The sequence below is a fragment of the Mauremys reevesii genome, linkage group 12 (assembly GCF_016161935.1).
Source record: "Mauremys reevesii isolate NIE-2019 linkage group 12, ASM1616193v1, whole genome shotgun sequence".
NCBI lineage: Eukaryota > Metazoa > Chordata > Testudines > Geoemydidae > Mauremys > Mauremys reevesii.
Window position 1 is genome coordinate 40,365,149 of NC_052634.1, and position 16,831 is coordinate 40,381,979.

At 62.5% G+C, this 16,831-nt stretch overlaps 1 non-coding gene across 1 annotated transcript; it reads right to left on the minus strand.

Moving 5' to 3' along the window:
* Window positions 1-16,426: 16,426 nt before the first annotated feature.
* Window positions 16,427-16,616, minus strand: LOC120376357. The gene has a single exon (XR_005587241.1). It is a non-coding gene; the product is annotated as a U2 spliceosomal RNA (small nuclear RNA).
* Window positions 16,617-16,831: the final 215 nt, after the last annotated feature.

A 16,831-nucleotide genomic window follows, 5' to 3' on the forward strand; every position in this document is an offset into this window, starting at 1 on the left:
TGGACAATTTCCCATCACGACCCGGCACAGTGCTGGTGCCCCCACACGGGGGTGGGCAGCGACCGGGCGTGGGGGGGGGGGCAGATGTGCTGGATTCAGAAGGAAGCACTTTGGGAAAATCAGTCACGGCCCTTAGCAGAGCTGGGACACAGACCCAGTGAGCCCTGCACCACCCTGGGAGGGGAGTGGGGTCGAGTGGTCAGAACAGGAGGCGGCTGGGCACCAGGACCCCTGGGTTCTATCCCTGGCTCAAGAAGTGGAGGGGGTCTAGAGCAGGAGAACTGAGAAGCCAGGACTCCTGGGTTCCATAGGGGAGACTGTTTTTTCCTGTGCTCCAGAAACCACTGCTATGACAGGATCTGCTGCTTTCTTTTCACCATGAGCTGCTCCCGGCCAGGCACCACACCCCATTCACACGCCTTTGGTCACTATGCAGCTCAGTGGCAATCACTGCCCCGAAGTGACTCCGGTGCAGGCACCCACAGCACGAACTCCCCACACCGGATTCTGTCCACACGCAGAGAATTCTCTCCGCCGGGCTCCTTCGAGTCCTCTCGCTGCTCTCCGTCCTGCCGCCAGACACTGCTCATCTGCATAGCCCCGCCCACGGACACGTGACACCTTCTGTCGTTTTGGTCTCCAGTGAAGGAGTCGCCTGCGGGGAGTGAACACGTCACCGCACGTCACAGCCGCCGGGCGGGGATTGTCTGTGAGCCCCGCGCTGGGGGCGGGGCTTCAAGGAGAGACCCAGCCCCATAGACAGCCTGGGGCAGGGAGATATCGGGGGAGGGGATGGGGGGGCTAAGGGAGAGACCCACCCCCATAGACCCGTAGGGGCAGGGGATATTGGGGTGAGGAGGGGAGAAGGGGGGTTGGCAGACACCCAGCCTGGGGTGCCGGTGAATTGCGGTGGGGTGGTGGGTGATCTGTCGGGTGGGGGTGGGGTGTGTGAAATGTTGGTCCAGGGAAACTGAGTCACTCCCAAGACATCGTGTGCAGGGGAGAGCACAAGGTCAGGGAGAGAGACCCAGCCCCAGCCCCACAGAGCCCCAGAGGGATATTGCGGGCAGGGGAGGGGATGGAGGGGGGAGAGACCCAGCCCCATAGACCCCTAGAGGCAGCGGGATATGGGGGGGCAGGAGAGGGGATGGCAGAGGAGACACCCATCTCCATAGACCCCTAGAGGCAGGAAATGAGGAGAAGGGGGAGGGAGGGATCCAGCCCTATAGACCTGTAGGGGCAGGAGATATTGGGGTAGGAGGGGAGAAGGGGGGTTGGCAGAGACCCAGCCCGGGGTGCAGGGGAACTGGGGTGGTTGGGAGGGAACTGGGGAGGAGAAGACACGCATTGGGGGACACATGTTGGGACAGGGAAACTGACTCAGTCCGAATACATGCGGAGCAGGGCAGGGCAGAGGCAGATCATGCTGGTCCCAGGGTAATTTCGGGGGGGTTCTGATTCCCCACTCAGCCGGGGGGCTCCCCTCTGGGCTGAGGAGCCCTGGGGTGGGGTGGGTGCAGGGGCTGGGTGTGTGTGTCAGGCTGGGGGAGCTGCCTGGGCAGAGGGGCTGGAACCAGGGGCGGCTCCAGGCACCAGCTCACCCAGCGCCTGGTGGGGGGGGCAAGCTGCAGGGGGGGCTCTGCTGGTCACGCGAGGGCAGCAGGCACCCCAGCCCCTCCCCCATTCTACCCCCCTCCCCTCCCCTCCCAGAGCTGGGGAAACCCAGGAGTCCTGGCTCCCAGCCCCGCCCCCGAGTGGGGAGAGACGAGGCCAAGGGAGAAGCAGGCGGGGGGGGAGGGGCAGGGCCGGGCCAAGATCCCGGGACACGGGAGTTCGCGTCAGGAGCCGGCGGGGGGCGGGGCCGGGGCTCTCTGGGGGGAGGGGCGGGGCTGAGGAGTTGCGTTGGGGGGGAGGTGTCAGGTTGACCCAGGGACCCGCCCTCACCTGGGCTGGAGAGGACGGAGGCGCCCCGGGGCAGGCTGGGAGTTGTAGTTCCTGGCTCGTCTCAGAGAGGAAGTGACGATCATTTGCTCAGACAACGCCCCCTCCCGGTGCACTCTGGGAAGAGTAGTTCTCTCTCTCTCTCTCTCTCACACACACACGCGGCCTCTATTGGAGGAGGGTCCGTAACTCGTCACTTGCCGCGCCCCTCCCCGCTCCCTGATTGGCCGAGAGAGCGCGGGACAGAGACTCGGCGCGTGGGAGGCCCGGTTCCCTCGCCCGAGGCTGCGCTGCCCCCGGCGCGCTGCGGCCGCTGGGATTCGAATCCGCTGGCGGCCGGGGTCTGCGGCTCAGTCCTCGCGGGCGGCACCGGAGCGGGGCGGACGTGGCTCGCGGCAGCCGCGGCGGGCGGGCCGGTCCGAGGCGGCGGACGGTGATTGGCGGCTCCGCACGGGGCTCAGACCTCAGTTCCAGGCGCCAGGCCCAGCCCCTGCCCCGGGCCCCTGGGATCCGGGCTGGGGCGCAGGGCAGAGGCAGCGGAGTGAAAGGGCTTCACCCCAGCTGGGCCTGGGGGCAGCAGCGGGCGGGGCTGAGCTGCCTGGGAGCAGCCCCACAAGCCCCCAGCCTGGGGCCGCGCCTCAGCCCCCAACGTGCCCCCGCAGTGTCCCCCCGCTGTGACCCTCCCGCCAGCCCGCCCCGGCGTCCTCCCCACCCTGTCCGCTCTGCCCGGCCTGTCACTTCGCCCGCCCCGCCCCTGCTCCTCAGCGCCCGACCCCGCCCGCTCCTCCTCCCCACCATCCCTGTCCTCAGCACCCTCCCCTCACCCTCCCCAGCACCCCACCCTCCTCCCGCCCCACCCCCAACATCCTCCTCCCCATCCCTGTCCTCAGCACCCCGCCCCGCCTCCTCCTCCCCATCAGCGCCCGACCTCCTCCTCCCGCCGCACCCCGACACCTCCTCCCCCCTCCCCGGCACCCCACCCCCTTCCTCCTCCTCCCCATCCCTGTCCTCAGCACCCTGCCCCCAGCCCCGACCTCCTCCTCCCGCCCCACCCCACCCCGACATCCTCCTCCCTCCCCGTCCTCAGCACCCTGCCCCCGCCTCCTCCCCTCAGCGCCTTCCTCCTCCTCCGCCCCACCCCGACATCCTCCTCCCCTCCCGTCCTCAGCACCCCCTTCCTCCTCCTCCTCCTCCCCCATCCCTGTCCTCAGCACCCCGCCCCAGCGCCCCGACCTCCTCCTCCCGCCCCACCCCGACATCCTCCTCCTCCTCCCCGTCCTCAGCACCCCACCCCTTCCTCCTCCTCCCCATCCCTGTCCTCAGCACCCTGCCCCCAGCGCCCGACCTCCTCCTCCCGCCCCGCCCCACCCCGACATCCTCCTCCTCCTCCCAGTCCTCATCACCCCACCCCTTCCTCCTCCTCCTGCCCCACCCCTGACATCCCCGTCCTCAGCACCCCACCCCCCTTCCTCCACCACCTGCCCCACCCCGACTTCCTCCTCCCCTCCCCAGCACCCCACCCCCTTCCTCCTCCTCCTGCCCCACCCCCGACTTCCTCCTCCCGTCCTCAGCACCCCACCCCCCTTCCTCCTCCTCCTGCCCCACCCCGACATCCTCCTCCCCCTCCCCGTCCTCAGCACCCCTGCCCCCGCCTCCTCCCCTCAGCGCCCCTTCCTCCTCCTCCCGCCCCACCCCTGACATCCTCCTCCCCTTCCCGTCCTCAGCACCCTGCCCCCGCCTCCTCCCCTCAGCGCCCCTTCCTCCTCCTCCTGCCCCACCCCGACATCCTCCTCCCCTCCCGTCCTCAGCACCCCGCCCTTCCTCCTCCTTCCCCATCCCTGTCTTCAGCATGCTGCCCCACCTCTTCCCCTCAGCGCCCCATCCTCCTCCTCCTGCCCCACCCCGACATCCTCCTCCCCTCCCCGTCCTCAGCACCCCACCCCCTTCCTCCTCCTCCTCCCCATCCCTGTCCTCAGCACCCTGCCCCCGCCTCCTCCCCAGAGCCCCGACCAACTCCTCCTGCCCCACCCCGACATCCTCCTCCCCTCCCCGTCCTCAGCACCCCACCCCCTTCCTCCTCCTCCCCATCCCTGTCCTCAGCACCCTGCCCCCGCCTCCTCCCCTCAGCGCCCCTTCCTCCTCCTCCTGCCCCACCCCGACAACCTCCTCCCCTCCCCGTCCTCAGCACCCCGCCCCCTTCCTCCTCCTCCCCATCCCTGTCCTCAGCACCCGCCCCCTTCCTCCTCCTCCTCCTCCCATCCCTGTCCTCAGCACCCTGCCCCCGCCTCCTCCCCTCAGCGCCCGACCTCCTCCTCCCGCCCCACCCCGACATCCTCCTCCCTCCCCGTCCTCAGCACCCCACCCCCTTCCTCCTCCTCCCCATCCCTGTGCTCAGCACCCCGCCCCCAGCGCCCCGACCTCCTCCTCCTGCCCCGCCCCACCCCGACATCCTCCTCCCCTCCCTGTCCTCAGCACCCCACCCCTTCCTCCTCCTCCCCATCCCTGTCCTCAGCACCCTGCCCCCAGCGCCCCTACCTCCTCCTCCGCCCCGCCCCACCCCGACATCCTCCTCCCCTCCCAGTCCTCATCACCCCACCCCCTTCCTCCTCCTCCTGCCCCACCCCGACATCCCCCGCTCCCCGTCCTCAGCACCCCACCCCTTCCTCCTCCTCCTGCCCCACCACCGACATCCTCCTCCCCTCCCCAGCACCCCACCCCTTCCTCCTCCTCCTGCCCCACCCCGACATCCTTCTCCTCCCCCAGCACCCCAACCCCTTCCTCCTCCTCCTGCCCCACCCTGACATCCTCCTCCCCTACCCGTCCTCAGCACCCCACCCCCTTCCTCCTCCTCCTCCGCCCCACCCCTGTCCTCAGCACCCTGCCCCCGCCTCCTCCCCTCAGCGCCCGACCTCCTCCTCCTGCCCCACCCCCGACATCCTCCTCCTCCCCGTCCTCAGCACCCCACCCCCTTCCTCCTCCTCCCGCCCCACCCCTGACATCCTCCTCCTCCTCCCGTCCTCAGCACCCCACCCCCTTCCTCCTCCTCCTCCCCATCCCTGTCCTCAGCACCCTGCCCCCACCTCCTCCCCAGCGCCCCGACCTCCTCCTCCCGCCCCACCCCTGACATCCTTCTCCCTCCCCGTCCTCAGCACCCCACCCCTTCCTCCTCCTCCTCCCCCATCCCTGTCCTCAGCACCCTGCCCCCGCCTCCTCCCCTCAGCGCCCCGACCTCCTCCTCCTCCTGCCCCACCCCTGACATCCTCCTCCCCGTCCTCAGCACCCCACCCCTTCCTCCTCCTCCCCATCCCTGTCCTCAGCACCCTGCCCCGCCTCCTCCTCCCCAGAGCCCTGACCTCCTCCTCCTGCCCCACCCCGACATCCTCCTCCCTCCTCAGCACCCCACCCCTTCCTCCTCCTCCCCATCCCTGTCCTCAGCACCCTGCCCCCGCCTCCTCCCCTCAGCGCCCGACCTCCTCCTCCTCCTGCCCCACCCCGACATCCTCCTCCTCCCCGTCCTCAGCACCCCACCCCCTTCCTCCTCCCCATCCCCGTCCTCAGCACCCTGCCCCCGCCTCCTCCCCTCAGCGCCCGACCTCCTCCTCCTGCCCCACCCCGACATCCTCCTCCCCTCCCCGTCCTCAGCACCCCACCCACCCTTCCTCCTCCTCCTTCCCCATCCCCATCCTCAGCACCCTGCCCCGCCTCCTCCCCTCAGCGCCCGACCTCCTCCTCCTGCCCCACCCCTGACATCCTCCTCCTCCCCGTCCTCAGCACCCTGCCCCCTTCCTCCTCCTCCTCCCCCATCCCTGTCCTCAGCACCCTGCCCCCGCCTCCTCCCCCTCAGCGCCCTTCCTCCTCCTCCTCCTGCCCCACCCCGACATCCTCCTCCCCTCCCCGTCCTCAGCACCCCTTCCTCCTCCTCCTCCTCCTCCCCATCCCTGTCCTCAGCACCCTGCCCCGCCTCCTCCCCTCAGCGCCCCTTCCTCCTCCTCCTGCCCCACCCCGACATCCTCCTCCTCCCCGTCCTCAGCACCCCACCCCTTCCTCCTCCTCCCGCCACACCCCTGACATCCTCCTCCTCCCCGTCCTCAGCACCCTGCCCCCGCCTCCTCCCCTCAGCGCCCCTTCCTCCTCCTGCCCCACCCCTGACATCCTCCTCCCCTCCCCGTCCTCAGCACCCCACCCCCTTCCTCCTCCTCCTCCCCATCCCTGTCCTCAGCACCCTGCCCCCGCCTCCTCCCCATCCCTGTCCTCAGCACCCTGCCCCCGCCTCCTCCCCTCAGCGCCCCTTCCTCCTCCTCCTGCCCCACCCCGAAATCCTCCTCCCCCTCCCCAGCACCCCACCCCTTCCTCCTCCTCCTGCCCCACCCCGACATCCTCCTCCCCTCCCCAGCACCCCACCCCCTTCCTCCTCCTCCTGCCCCACCCCGACATCCTCCTCCCTTCCCCAGCACCCCACCCCCTTCCTCCTCCTCCCGCCCCACCCCTGACATCCTCCTCCCTCCCGTCCTCAGCACCCCACCCCCTTCCTCCTCCTCCTCCCCATCCCTGTCCTCAGCACCCTGCCCCCGCCTCCTCCCCTCAGCGCCCCTTCCTCCTCCTCCTGCCCCACCCCGACATCCTCCTCCTCCCCGTCCTCAGCACCCCACCCCCTTCCTCCTCCTCCTCCTCCCCATCCCTGTCCTCAGCACCCTGCCCCCGCCTCCTCCCCTCAGCGCCCGACCTCCTCCTCCTGCCCCACCCCGACATCCTCCTCCCCTCCCGTCCTCAGCACCCCACCCCTTCCTCCTCCTCCTCCCGCCCCACCCCTGACATCCTCCTCCCCTCCCGTCCTCAGCACCCCAGCCCCCTTCCTCCTCCTCCTCCCCATCCCTGTCCTCACCCTGCCCCCACCTCCTCCCCAGCGCCCTGACCTCCTCCTCCTGCCCCACCCCTGACATCCTCCTCCTCCCCGTTCTCAGCACCCCACCCCTTCCTCCTCCTCCTCCCCATCCCTGTCCTCAGCACCCTGCCCCCACCTCCTCCCCTCAGCGCCCCGACCTCCTCCTCCTGCCCCACCCCTGACATCCTCCTCCCCGTCCTCAGCACCCCACCCCCTTCCTCCTCCTCCCCCATCCCTGTCCTCAGCACCCTGCCCCCGCCTCCTCCCCTCAGCGCCCGACCTCCTCCTCCTGCCCCACCCCGACATCCTCCTCCTCCCGTCCTCAGCACCCCACCCCTTCCTCCTCCTCCTGCCCCACCCCTGACATCCTCCTCCCCTCCCCGTTCTCAGCACCCCGCCCCCCTTCCTCCTCCTCCTCCCCCCATCCCTGTCCTCAGCACCCTGCCCCCACCTCCTCCCCAGCGCCCCGACCTCCTCCTCCCGCCCCACCCCTGGCATCCTTCTCCCCTCCCCGTCCTCAGCACCCCACCCCCTTCCTCCTCCTCCCCCATCCCTGTCCTCAGCACCCTGCCCCCGCCTCCTCCCCTCAGCGCCCCGACCTCCTCCTCCTGCCCCACCCCTGACATCCTCCTCCTCCCGTTCTCAGCACCCCACCCCTTCCTCCTCCTCCTCCCCCATCCCCGTCCTCAGCACCCTGCCCCCGCCTCCTCCCCTCAGCGCCCCGACCTCCTCCTCCCGCCCCACCCCGACATCCTCCTCCCCTCCCCAGCACCCCTCCCCTTCCTCCTCCTCCCCATCCCTGTCCTCAGCACCCTGCCCCCTTCCCCTTCCCCAGCACCCTGACCTCCTCCTCCCGCCCCACCCCCAACATCCTCCTCCCCTCCCCGTCCTCAGCGCCCCACCCCTTCCTCCTCCTCCCCATCCCTGTCCTCAGCAAACTCCCTCCCCGTCCCTCCAGCACCCCGCCCGCCTCCTCCCCATCCTCAGCACCCCGCCCCCTTCCTCCTCCCCGTCCCCATCCTCAGCACTCTGACCCTCCTTCCCCTCTGTAGGGCCCCGATAGCCCCTTCAAGCCCCCGCACCTGCCCTCCGTGTCTCCCCTTCTGTTGTGACCCTCTCGCTAGCCCCATCCCCATCTGTGGGGATCCTCACCCCAGCATCCCCTCCCCATCCTGTACAATCTGCCTGGCCTTTCCTTTGCCGCCGCCTCCTCCTCCTCCTCCCCTGTCCTCAGTGCCCCATCCCCTTCCTCCTGCCCCTCCCCGTCCTCAGCGCCCTGCCCCTAATTGATTCCAACCCATTTCTCCATTGCTGGGCCCCACTTTCCCATCCCCCCCACTCTCCCAGTCCATCCCCAGGGTGTGAGGTTCCTCATCTCCAATCTCTGCTGCCCCCCAACCTGCCGGGTTCCCCTTTTCAGCCACTGTGGGGCCCTCCAACCCGCCCCCACCCATCCACTCTGGGCTCTCTAAATCCCACATTCCCACAATGCACCTTGGTATCCCCACCTTCCTCTATCCCTAATCCCCCTAGTCCCTTCCCTTGGGTCCTCCTGGACACCCCAACCCACAGTCCGGCCCCCACGTACATCCCAGTCCCTCATTCACACGCTGAGCTAGTCCTTCAGGGGCCCCCACAGCCCAACAAACTCCTCCATCCATGAGCCCCGTGGACCTGTGGCCGGGAAGGTGGGGGAAGCTCCCACTTTGGCTGGGCTGGGGGTGGGTGTTAATCTTTTCCTGGCTTGTGTGTGCTGAGCTCACAAAGGCTTTTTGCTCCCTCGGGGTGGTGGGTGGTTTTTGGCCGAAGGTGACGTGGTTTGGAAGCCCTGTGGATTCTGCGGGGTGTCTGGAATAGGGCGTGTGTGTTCCCATCATGCCCCTTCCCCTCTGCCTGCAGAGCTGAGCACAGACAGGTCTGAGGAGCAGAGCAGGAGCTCTGGGAAGGAGAAGAGCAATATGAAGATGGAGTCTAAGAGGAGGCCAGGTGACTTCTGTGGAGGGAGACATGCTGGACAGCACCAAGGATTGGGGAGACAACCAGGTGTGAGCCCAGGGCTCAGATTTCTAATTGTAGCTGTGATGGCAGAATGGGAGGAGGGTTGAAGCCGGAGCCCTGGGTGCGGGAGTAGCGAGAAGAGGAGCCTCGCCACCATTGCTTTTTCTTTTCCTCTTGTGTTGTGTTTCCTACCAAGGGAAAAGAAGTCGCGGGGACGGAGTCCAGCCCCGAGGTGAGATGGAAAGTGAGCGAGAGCAGTGACAGGGTGAATCCTGTTGATGCCAGGCAAGACCTGCCCAGCTGGGATGAGAGTAGCTGTCTCTATCGGTGAGAGAAGTATCTGGTTTGGGAAGGGCTCTGGTCACAGCCCCCCTGGCTCCAGGAAGGGACGTCCCGTTACCTGGGTGTGGGTTTCTGGACTAGCTGTGGCTTCAAGGGAGATGATGTTGCCATTTGCGGGGGCTGATCATCTCTCTGGCCAGGAGTGGGGTGTGCTCCCTAGCAGAAGGTTGGATCCATGAGGGTGACTCCCTGTTCTGAGTTTCTTTCTTTCTCCAAGGTTTCTCTCTCTGTGTTGGCCAACTTACACTCAAACTCTCTCTCTCCTTTCATGGACACCTGTCATGTTCAGTTGCCTTCATCCTCTTCCTCTGCTCCTCCTCCCCCAGTCCCCTATGGGCTCAGCTGGGTCTATCTGCCCACGGGCAAGGTCTCTGCCATACTGGGAAGGATGTGTCCTGCCTGCCAGGATAAGGGGGTTGCTCCTCCCACCCCCTATCTTCAGGGAGACCTCATTGCTGTAACTGGGTCACAGCATGAGTGGCCGGTCATGTCTTTGGGGCTGTGGGGTCTGAGACTGAGAGGAGTGGGCTCGCAGTCATGGCTTTGGGCACAGGATTAGAGATGCCCAGAACCCCCCTTATCACCCGCTAGCTCCATTACTGCATCACCCAAAAGCCTCGCTCAGGGTCCACTATGCCTCCTTGTGCTGGGCACTGCAGGGCCAATCAGAGGGACAGCAGGATGCATGAGGAAATAGATGTGTGTGAGGCAGATGGGTGGTGGGGTGGCACATTGGGGATGGATGGGAGGTTGAGAGTTTGACGGACAGCGGGACAGATGGAGAGCTGCAGGGACAGATGGTGAGGTCACAGGCTGGACTTTTGATGGGTTCAGCTCATGGCCGCTGGCCCTGTCATCTCCTGCCCCCATCTGCCCGTCTGACTCTGCCGCTGTCTCTCACAGGCAGCACTCAGCAGAGTCTGGCCCTGTCGTTACACTGGTGCCTACATGCAGTGCACACCTGTGTGTTATGTGCTCCTGGAGAGCTCAGGCAGGGACAAGCGTGCGGCTCACGGCTGCTGAACCAGCTACTCCAAAGCCTGCCACAGATCTCCCCCTCCTTGGGCAGCAAGACCCTGGCCGGGGGGTTCCCTGTCCCTCCTTGCTGCCTGCTCAGCACAGAGACCGAGGTCACCTGCCTCCGCCCAGCCTCCAGCTGGAGCTGCTCCAGCCCCGAATTGCTGGTATCCAGCCTGGCTGGAGTTGGTGCGATGTCCTAGCGGAGTCCATTCCTTCTCCCCGGTAGATGACGATTTTCCCCACTGCAGTTAGTTGCTCTTTCCCTGCTTCCCCATAACCCCTCCCCAGTGATAATGACCCCTGCTGGCCAGGCACGGGAGTATCCTGTAGGTGCCTTCTTGTAGGAGCAGTGACTCCTGGTGGTGAGGGGCAGCAATGCCTGGCTTGTATCCCCCCCTAGCATTGCTGCAGCGCCCCCTGGTGGCCACTGAGGGCAGTTGCCTATGTGACCCCACCACTGCCATTGCGCCTCTGAGCGCTGGTGGGTAGGTGAGGCAGGGCCCTGTATGTATATCAGCCATTGGGGCAGTGCCCTCTGCGTATCCCACTCTCATCTCGGTGACTCGTGTTGCCCAGGTGGGGCAGTCCCCTGTGTGTATTTACTCCCCCAACCCCTGCCTTGGGCCAGTGAGCACTGGTAGCCAGAGGAGTCAGTGCGTGAGGTGTGTTCTTCACCTCCCCCAAGGTGGCAGGGTGCCTGGGTGGCCGTGTTAGGCAGTGCCCTGGGTATCTTCCAACCCCTCTGTGGCAGTGAGCCCTGCTCCTGGTGTGTGTCACTCCCCCACTAGGGATGTGCACTGGTGGCCAAGTATGGCAGTGCCCTGTGTGTAGCCCCCTCCCTGCCCCCGCCCCCCAGGGTGACCAGATAGAAAGTGTGAAGAATCGGGACGGGGTGGAGGGTAATAGGCACCTACATAAGAAAAAGCCCCAAATATCGGGCTGTCCCTATAAAATCGGGACATCTGGTCACCCTGTCCCCTCTACCCCTGTGCCAGGTATGGCAGGCACTGATCCCTGACATCCCCGTGGGGCAATACCTCTGTATATCCCCAATTGGGGCAGTGACCCCGGCTGGTCAGGTGGGGCAGTGCCCTGTGTGTGTGTCCCCCCCTATTTAGGTAGTGACCCCTGGTGGCTAAGTGAGGCAGTGGCCTTTGATTTCCTCTTGTCTCCCCAGCCCCCTCTCTCTGTGGGGTAGGGCCCCCATTTGGGGCACTACCCGATGTGTATCTCTGCTAATTGGAGCAGTGACCTCCCCGTGGTGCCCTGGTGTGGCAATGCCCTAGTGGTATCTCCCTCCCCCTCTCCCCACACCATTGTGGTAGTGGCCATTTCAGGCAGTGGCCTGTTTATCATCCCCCCACACCACCACCACCACCATCGTTGCAGCAGTGCCCCCTGGTGGCCATGTGCAGCAGTGCCCTGCATGTATCCCTCCAACCATTGCTGCAGTGACCCCAGGGGCCCAGTTTGAGTAGTAGCCTGTGTGTACCTCACCTCTTGGGGCAGTAACGTGTGGGGCCAGCTAAGACAGTGCACAGTCTGTGACGTCTGGTGGCCACGTAGGGCAGTGGCCTGTATGTACCATCTCCTCTGGAGCAGTGACCACTGGTGTGTTGGTGCTAAGATGCAGCCGCCTCTGGGGTACATGGTGGGGCTGTTTACAGGACAATGGGGACAGGCCCCTCCGTTCCAGGAAGTAGGGGACTGTCTGGTGTTCGGGGCAGAGCGTTCCACCTTCTATTGAACTGTGATGCTCCGAGCACCTTTCCCCTGCATGAAGAAGACCCTGTGTGGCTCCAAAGCTGGTCCAGTAACAGGTATCACCTCACCTGCCTTCTCTCCTGGTATTCTGGCCAGTGTCCAACTTCCCCTTCGCTGTTGGTCCTCAAACCTCCTCCAAGCAACCCCCCCCAGTCCCTTAAGATGCCAAACCTCCCCTGGAGCCCATCCCTGGGGGGGGCACCCCACTTGAAAACCCTATGGCACGATGGGAGTGGTAGTGTCCACTGCCTCCATCTCCCACCAGCCAGGACGGGCCCCACAGCACCATGGGAGTGGTCGTGTCTCCTGCTTCCATTTCCTGACAGCCGCTGCCAGGCCCGGCCCAGACTTCCCATTTCTGGTGCGAGTCCGGAAGCAGATGCTGCCATGAGGCGGTGCTGGGAAGGGTGGTGCTGGTGTCAGGGAAAAGCAGGAGGAGCAGGTGGGGTCTGTGCTCCTGCGGGGAGGTGCTGCCCTTGCTGTGAAAAGGCCCCGCCCTTAGGGGAGATGTCATCTCCCTGCCCTGCCACGCTCTGCACCAGCACCTGCTTGTCACGGGAGCAGGGCTGGCTCCAGGCACCAGTGTAGCAAGCAGGCGCTTGGAGCGGCCAATTCAAAGGGGCGGCCCGTCCGGTATCGGGGCAGCACGGCTGGGTCTTTGGTGGAAATTCGGCGGCAGGTCCCTCATTCCCTGTCTTAGTCTTTGAGCTGCCGCCGAATTGCTGCCAAAGAGGAAGGGGGGGAGGACTCGCCGCCGAACTGCCGCAGAAGCAGCAGTGTGGCTGAGCTGCCGCTGAAGAGCCACAGCTTGTCCTTTTTTTTTTTTTTTTCCTCCTGCTTCGGGCAGCAGAAAAGCTGGAGCTGGCCCTGCACAGGAGGAGCAGGCTCCAGTCTGCGGAGCTGCAGCAGGGAACGTGCAGCCCAACACCTGTCAGGCGCCCCCGTTCTCCATGCCCTAATCCCTGCTGCCCCCCCATCAGTTATAGAACAGGAGGCAACTTAACTTCTGCTCACTGTTCCCGGTGGGACTCTAACAGAGCGCGAACCGGAGCCACTTAACTTCCATTCGCTGTTCCCTTTATAGACGCACAGTCAGAGCTCTCACAGGCTGGGCAGCAAGGAGCTGATGCCGTTTTTCTCACCCCAGTGGGTATTGCAGCCCTTAGTACAGAGGTTTGTTCTTTAAACATGGGGTCAATCTCCTGTGCGGTTGGGCCACAGGAGAGCCCCGTGCCCCTTCCTGTGCTTCTAACCCTGCACTGTTCACCCTGCGTCCTCCCCCACACCCCTAACCCTGTGCCCCCCTCTGGCACCCATAACCTCTGCACCCCTAACCCTGTGCTCCCTCCAGCACCCCTAACCCTACATCCCCAACCTCTGGTGCCCCTAACCCTGCACCCCCTCCAGCACCCTTACGTCCCTCACCCCTAACCCTGTGCCCCCTACACCGCTAACTCTGTGCCCCCCCAACCCTAAACCTGTGACCTCTGGCACCCTGTGCCCCTAACCCCTGCACCCCTAACCCCTGCCTCCTCCCGCACCCCTAATCCCTGCACTGTGCCCCCTCTTCCCCTAACCCCTGCACCCCCTCCTGTGCCCACTCAGGGAAACTGACCTGGATGCACGGAGTAGCTGCATTGCTGCTCGCTCCCCCCGCCGCCCCTGAACACTGCTCCTCCGCACATCGCTAGGGGGCTGTGAGGGGGGAGCAAGGAGCGACATCAGGGCTCCCTGCCTCCAGGTCACCTTCCCTACCTGGGCGGCTGCTCTTTGTCCTCCCCTTATGCAGCCCAGGTGGGGAAGGTGACCTGGAGGCAGGGAGCCCTGATGTCGCTCTTTGCTCCCCCCTCACAGCCCCCTAGGGGGGCACGGAGGAACATTGGGGGGAGCAGTAGCCGCTCATCACCGCTCTCTCCCCCTTCTCTTCCCCTCCCTCCCCCCATGTTCCTATGCCGGGAGGGAGCAGGGAGAAATCTGGGCAGCACCCCAAGCAGCACTCCCCTGCCAGCCGGGAGCAGTTTCTGACTTTACACCGGCAGCACACACCTCTCTGTCACCGTACAGCACCGCCCTTGACCATGGTACCCCTGGGCAATGCCCTGGTGGCACCCACCCCTAAGGCTGGCCCTGGCTATGGGCTTCAGAGGGCGTGAGCAGACCAGGCGGCCATGGAGAGCTCCAGCCCCTGTTCTCCCCTCCCAGCTTCTAGCAATCAGAGGCCAGGGACATGCTTCCATGCTGATGACAGGTACTGCTCGATAACGATCCAAAGTACATTCATATTCCTCATCTGAGTCAGATGCCACCAACCGAAGATTGATTTTCCTGTCTAGTGGTTCAGGTTCTGTAGTGTCTGCATCAGAGTGTTGCTCTTTGAGGACTTCTGACAACATGTTTCACACCTCGTCCCTCTTGGATTTTGGAAGGCTCTTCAGATTCTTAAACCTTGGCTCGAGCGCTGTAGCTATCTCTAGAAATCTCACATTATACCTTCTTTGTGTTTTTTGTCAAATTTGCAGTGAAAGTGTTCTTAAAGTGAACAACATGTGCTGGGTCATCACCCAAGACTGCCATAAAACGAAATATATGGCAGAATGCGGATAGAACCATGGAGTAGGAGACATACAGTTCTTCATCAAGGTCTTCAGTCACAAATTAATGCATTATTTTTTTAACGAGCGTTTTCAGCATGGAGCATGTCCTCTGGAATGGTGGTTGAAGTATGAAGGCATATGGATGTTAGCATATCTGGCATGTTAATACCTTGCAATGCTGGCTGCAAAAGTGCCACGAGAGAGCCTGTTCTCACTTTTAGGTGACGTATACAAGACACGGGCAGCATTATCTCCAGTAAATGTAAACAAACTTGTTTGTCTCAGCAATTGGCTGAACAAGAAGTAGGACTGACTGGACTTGAAGTTTTACATTGTTTTCTTTTTGAGTGCACTTATGCAACAACAAAAAATCTACCTATGCAAGTTGCACTTTAATGATAAAGAGATTGCACTACAGCACTTTATATTTTACAGTGTAAATATTTGTAATAAAACTATATATAGTGAGCACTGTACACTTCGTATTCTGTGTTGTAATTGAAATCAATCTAATTGAAAATGTAGAAAATCAAAAAATATAATAAATTTAAATTGATATTCTATTGTTTAACGGTGTGATTAAAACTGAGATTAATCATGATATTTTTAAAGTTAATTGTGTAAGTTAACTGCGATTAATTGACAGCCCTACATTTGAATTTTTCTGTCCCATGCTGTGAAATGGTTTCCTGTTCTGACATGTCCCCAGTTGCCCTTTTTGCCCTAACAGGCTGCAGCGCAACATCCATGTTTTGCTCCAGCTCATTCCGTCCTCCCAGGGGCCGGGGAAGGGAAATGGCTGCAGTGGAGCCAGTTGAGGGAGGGATTAGCAGGGAGTTGCTGGCGGGTTCCCTTGGCGGGGAGAAAGGGCAGTAAATACATAGGGGGTGGGAACTTCCAGGGAGGTTGGTCTGGGTGGGAGAGGGCAGGAAATCCCCAGGGTGGGGGACAGGGAGTGACAAACCTGCTGGGATTTGTTTACTGTGAGGCTCCAGCATTTCTCAAATGTGGCCACCAGGGGCTTTTATTGTGGCCACAGCCTCCCGGGCTGTAATTGAGGGGGATTCGGGGGCAGCAAAGCAGCGGCTCATCCCCCCGACTGCCTGCAGGGGCTGGTCCCTACCCCCTTCCGGAGTCATAAACACTGCAGGAGCCGGCAACCAGCGGGAGTTCCCCTCCTCCCCACGTGCGGTGGGGCTCAGGCTTCAGGCTTCTGCTCTGGGATGGTGGGTGGCAGGCTCAGTCAAGATACATGGAACGTAGGCTGGGTGGGGAGAAGTCTGTGTAACTCATCCAGTTATTGATATACATGTGACCTCGAATATTGCCAATCTGTGTTCCCCCACACACACACAACCCCCCCCCCCAACCAACCATCCATCTCCCAAACAGACCCTCAGTCTGGAAAGCATTCATCCCTCATGTTGTTGAAAAAACTCACAGCAAACAGAAGAATCTCAAAGAATCCTGTGGCACCTTATAGACTAACAGATGTTTTGCAGCATGAGCTTTCGTGGGTGAATACTGCTTGCACTGCTTGCATCCGAAGAAGTGGGTATTCACCCACGAAAGCTCATGCTGCAAAACATCTGTTAGTCTATAAGGTGCCACAGGATTCTTTGCTGCTTCTACAGAACCAGACTAACACGGCTACGCCTCTGATAGAAGAATCTCAGCTTTTAAAACAATTTTCCAGCAAGACAAAGAAACTCACAGCTGTAGACTCAGAAAACACTCCGAAGAAATTTTAACAATATATTGTTATGAAGAACTTAAGTGCTAAAGAAATCTGATTTTCCAACTAATTTAAAAAAAAAGTCTTCTCAAATCAGGATCTTTAGAGTAAATCTTATTCTGTTTTTTTAACCACACAATTCTCCCCAAAAGGAGAAGCACTGGTCCTGGAAACACTGCAATACCAGGTCAATGCATGGGGTGGTGACAGCAAGCTCCTATTCCATCCCCTTGTTTCAAAAATCAATTTAACATACAGTCCTCAAATAAAGGACCTATCAGATATTAAGCTGATAAGAACAGACACTACACTTATCTTAGCCAAAAGACCAAGAAGTGATGCTGTTAGTCTCGGATGTTAGGCAGCTGCTCTTCCCCCACTTCTTTCTACTTCAGCACGAGGAGCTCCCAGACACGCACCAAACACCATTCACGACACTTGATAACTAGGTAACTCAAAGTGATGATCACTTCCCCGAAATGACTCCACTGGAAGAATTCAAAGCAAGAGCCCTTAACACACAATTCTGTTCAAAGACAGAGAAGTCTTTCACCC